General features: G+C 55.3%; 1 protein-coding gene across 1 annotated transcript in view; it reads right to left on the bottom strand.

Moving 5' to 3' along the window:
- Positions 1-5,000, bottom strand: part of LOC147467986 (uncharacterized) — a 36,778-nt gene that overhangs the window by 8,980 nt on the left and 22,798 nt on the right. The window lies entirely within an intron of this gene.

Genomic DNA, 5,000 nt, shown 5'->3' on the forward strand with positions numbered 1-5,000 from the left:
CTCCCCCTTTTCCCCCAAACCGCCCTCTGTCTCTCCCCTTTCCCCCAACCCGCCCTCTGTCTCTCCCCTTTCCCCCAACCCGCCCCCTGTCTCTCCCCTTTCCCCCAACCCGCCCTCCGTCCCTCCCTTTCCCCCCCAACCCGCCCTCTGTCTCTCCCCTTTCCCCCAACCCGCCCTCCGTCCTCCCCTTTCCCCCAACCCGCCCTCCGTCCCTCCCCTTTCCCCCCAACCCGCCCTCCGTCCCTCCCCCTTTTCCCCCCACCCCCCCCCTCTCCCTCCCCCTTTTTCCCCCAACAACCCGCCTCTGTCACTCCCCCCCTTTCCCCCCAACCCGCCCTCCGTCTCTCCCCTTTCTCCCTCCAACCCGCCCTCCGCCCTCCCCCTTCCCCCCCAACCCGCCCTCCGTCCTCCCCCTTCCCCCCAACCCGCCCTCTGTCTCTCCCCTTTCCCCCAACCCGCCCTCCGTCCTCCCCCTTTCCCCCCAACCCGCCCTCCGTCTCTCCCCTTTCCCCCAACCCGCCCTCCGTCTCTCCCCTTTCCCCCAACCCGCCCTCCGTCCTCCCCCTTTCCCCCCAACCCGCCCTCTGTCTCACCCCTTTCCCCCAACCCGCCCTCTGTCTCTCCCCTTTCCCCCAACCCGCCCTCTGTCTCTCCCCTTTCCCCCAACCCGCCCTCTGTCTCTCCCCTTTCCCCCCAACCCGCCCTCTGTCTCTCCCCTTTCCCCCAACCCGCCCTCTGTCTCTCCCCTCTGTCCCCCAACCCGCCTCTGTCCTCCCCTTTCCCCCCACCCGCCCTCCGCCCTCCCCCTTTCCCCCCAACCCGCCCTCCGGCCCCCCCTCTCCCCCCCATCCGCCCTCTGTCTCCCCCCTTTCCCCCAACCCGCCCTCCGTCCCTCCCCTTTCCCCCAACCCGCCCTCTGTCCCTCCCCTTTCCCCCCACCCCGCCCTCCGTCCCCCCCCTTTCCCCCCAACCCGCCCTCTGTCTCTCCCCTTTCCCCCAACCCGCCCTCTGTCTCTCCCCTTTCCCCCAACCCGCCCTCTGTCTCTCCCCTTTCCCCCCAACCCGCCCTCCGTCCTCCCCCTTTCCCCCCAACCCGCCCTCTGTCTCTCCCCTTTCCCCCCAACCCGCCCTCCGTCCTCCCCCTTTCCCCCCAACCCGCCCTCCGTCCTCCCCCTTTCCCCCCAACCCGCCCTCCGTCCTCCCCCTTTCCCCCCAACCCGCCCTCTGTCTCTCCCCTTTCCCCCCAACCCGCCCTCTGCCCCCCCCCCTCTGCCCCCCCCCCTTTCCCCCCAACCCGCCCTCCGTCCTCCCCTTTCCCCCCAACCCGCCCTCCGTCCTCCCCTTTCCCCCCAACCCGCCCTCTGCCCCCCCCCTTTCCCCCCAACCCGCCCTCCGTCCTCCCCTTTCCCCCCAACCCCCCCCCCCCCCCCCCCCTTTCCCCCCAACCCGCCCTCCGTCCTCCCCTTTCCCCCAACTTATTAACACCCCCGCCCTCCGTCCTCCCCTTTTTTTTTTTTTTCCCCACCCCCAACCCGCCCTCCGCCCCCCCCCTTCCCCCCAACTCCGGGCTCCCGCCCTCCGTCTTCCCCCTTTCTCTTCCCCCCAACCCGCCCTCTCCTGTTCCCCCCCCTTTCCGCCTTCCCCCGACCCGCCCTCTGCCCCCCCCCCCTTTCCCCCCAACCCACCCTCTGCCCCCCCCCTTTCCCCTCCACCCGCCCTCCGTCCTCTCCTTTCCCCCCACCCGCTCTCCGTCCCGCCCCCTTTCCCCCCCAACCCACCCTCTGCCCCCCCCCTTTCCCCCCACCCCCCCCCCTGCCCCCCCCCTTTCCCCCCAACCCACCCTCTGCCCCCCCCCTTTCCCCCCAACCCACCCTCTGCCCCCCCCCTTTCCCCTCAACCCGCCCTCCGTCCTCCCCCTTTCCCCCACCCCGCGCTCTGTCTTTCCCCTTTCTCAAGATGTCTTTTTCTTTCTCCTTCTCTCATTCTCCTTTCCCTTCTTCCCTCCCTCCTTCGCTCCTTCCCTCCCTCATTCTCCCTCCTCCCTCCCTCCCTTCCTCCCTCCCTTTTTCCCTCCCTCCCTCCTCCCTTCCTCCCTCCTCCCATCCCTATCTCCATCACCCTCCCCCTCCTCCTCTCTCCTCCCCTCTCCTCCCACTTAGCCCCCAGACACCCACCCCCCCACCCATCCCCGCCCCCACTAATTCCACCCTCCCTTTTCCCCTAGAACACACGCGGCGACACTTGTTAGCGACTCCTTTTTTTCCCCCGCACCCTTCCGCCACCTCCCCTTTTTCCCCTACGATCACGTGCGCCTCATCCCTACCTTGTCAGTTTTCTCCCCTGGTTTCGCGTTAATGATGATGATGGTGATGGTGATGATGGTGATGATGATGGTGGTGATAGTTATGGTGAAGATTTTGATGACGTCATTGTTGTTATGTTGTTTATTGGTGTTATTATTATTGTTGTTGTTGTTGGTACGATGGTGATGCCTATGATATTGATAATGACAGTGATATTGATTGTAATCATAGATGAAGATTCTTTAACATTTTGAAAATTCTCTGAATTTGAAATATGATTTTTTTTTTCTCAATTCCCTCTTTCATTCCATTCCTCATTGTTAAAAATGATAACACGCTTTCAGAAGAGAGAGAGGGGGGGGGTGATAGGGGAGAGAGAAAGAAAAAGAAAGGGAAAAAGAGAGAAAGGGAGAGAGGGGGGGAAAGAGAAAAAGAGAAAGAAAGAGAAAGAGAGAGAGAGAAAGAAAGAGAAAGAGAGGAAGAGAGAGAGAAAGAAAGGGAGAGAAAGAGAGAAAGAAATATAGAGATAGAGAATAAGAGAGAGAGATAGAGAGGACGATTTTTGAAATCCGTTTTCTGTTGGGTCATTTAGTCAGAAATAATCTTTCTTTCCACAAACGAATACTTTTCGGCCCGACAGACACGTGATAGTTAGAATAACAAAATACAATAACATAATAACAATAATAATACTATACAACGTAACAATATTGATGACAAAAAACAACAATATTAATGATAACAATATCAATGCCAAAAGACTGCTATTTCAATACTACTCTGTCTCTCTGTGCTGAGCCGCTCCCTAGGATGAGGCTTATAGGCTCAGGGTAGACTCTGCAGAGGCTATTTGTGCTATTTACGACTCTCGCCATCTTCCCTCTCTCTTCTTCAGCCCTCATCCTCCTCTCTTCTCTATTTCTTTTTCTTCTATTTTCCTCTCTCTTCTTTAGCTCTCATTCTCTTCTCTTCTCCCTTTCTCTCTCCTCTATTTTCCTCTTCCTTCTCTAGTTCTCATCCTCCTCTCTTCTCTATTTCTTTCTCTTCTATTTTCCTCTCTCTTCTTTAGCTCTCATTCTCTTCTCTTCTCCCTTTCTCTCTCCTCTATTTTCCTCTTCCTTCTCTAGTTCTCATCCTCCTCTCTTCTCTATTTCTTTCTCTTCTATTTTCCTCTCTCTTCTTTAGCTCTCATTCTCTTCTCTTCTCCCTTTCTCTCTCCTCTATTTTCCTCTTCCTTCTCTAGTTCTCATCCTCCTCTCTTCTCTATTTCTTTCTCCTCTATTTTCTTCTCCCTTCTCTAGCTCTCATCCTACTCTCTTCTCCATTTCTCTCTCCTCTATTTTCCTCTCCCTTCCTTGTCTTCATATTCTATTCTCTTCTCCCTTCTCGTTCTTTACTCTCTCCCTTTCTCCTTATCTTCCTTCTCCTCTCCTTTTTTTTTTCTCTCTCTACCTACCTACACACCCTCTCTTCTTCTTCCCGTCTCTCTCTCTCTCTTCTCCTTTCCTTTTCTATCCTTTTCCTCCCCTCTTATCGGCCTCCTCCTCCATCTATCTTTCTATTTTTCTATCACCTCCGGCCCCTCTCATTCCCACTCCTCCCCCCCTTCCCTACCTCCTCCGCCCTTCTCCTCCCTGCCTTCGTACCCCACCCCTCCTCCTCTACCACTCCCACCCCCACCCCTCTTCCACTCCCACCCCTCTTCCTCTCCCTCTCCCACCCTCCAACCCCTCCCCCCCCTCCGCCATCCAACCCCTCCCTCTCCCACCCCTCTTCCTCTCCCTCTAACCCCTCCCCCCCCTATCCCCTATGCCTCTCTCCGGCTCTCACTTTCGCCATAAATACATTTTTTTAGCGCCTTCGGGTCAGGTTTTGGTAAAAGGAGACTTTGTTGTCGTTTATTTTATTGCTTTATGGTGTTTTTTCTTGGAGATTTATTGTCATTTATTATTTTCAATATTTTTATAATTATTTTATCTCGGTTCCGTATGGGTGTTGTTTTGTTATCATTATTGCTTGTAGGATTCATTTGAGTATTCTGTAGAGAGATGGAAAGAGGGAGAGAGAGGGGGGGGAAGTGAGAGTGAGAGAGAGAGTGAGAGAGAGAGATAGAGAGAGAAAGAAAGAGAGAGAGAAAGAGATATAGAGAGAGGGGGGGGAAGAAGTGAGAGAGAGAGAGTGAGAGGTAGAGAGAGATAGAAGAGGGGGAAATGAAGTAAGAGGAAGCAGAGAGAGAGGTAAAGAGACAGATATATAGATAGATATATAGGTTTAGATATGTATATATATATATATTTGTATATGTATATGGACAGATGAAGAAGTAAATAGATCGATGGACAAACACACACACACACACTCACACACACACACACAAACAAGACTGTGCGTATGTGTGTGTGTGCGTGTGCGTATATGCGTGCATAACTACAATTTCACACCCATCCATATCCTAACACCGATTCTTATTTTCACTTTTTCTCCTTCCCATTTCATCCCCCTCCCACCCCCCACCCCTACTACCCCCTCCACCCCCTCCCACCCCACCCCACCCCTAAAGCCAAGTTACGGCGGCCACTTAACGCTTCCCCTGATAGACGGAAAAGTGAGCCTTAATACGGAGGGTCAAAGGGTCGACTTTAGCGTGTCTCTACGGCGCTATTGGAGGTCTCACACCCCGTCGGTTTCGTAAAGAGA

The sequence above is a fragment of the Penaeus japonicus genome, unplaced genomic scaffold (assembly GCF_977035675.1).
Source record: "Penaeus japonicus unplaced genomic scaffold, GWHDUDI00000001_assembly GWHDUDI00000032, whole genome shotgun sequence".
Lineage (NCBI taxonomy): Eukaryota > Metazoa > Arthropoda > Malacostraca > Decapoda > Penaeidae > Penaeus > Penaeus japonicus.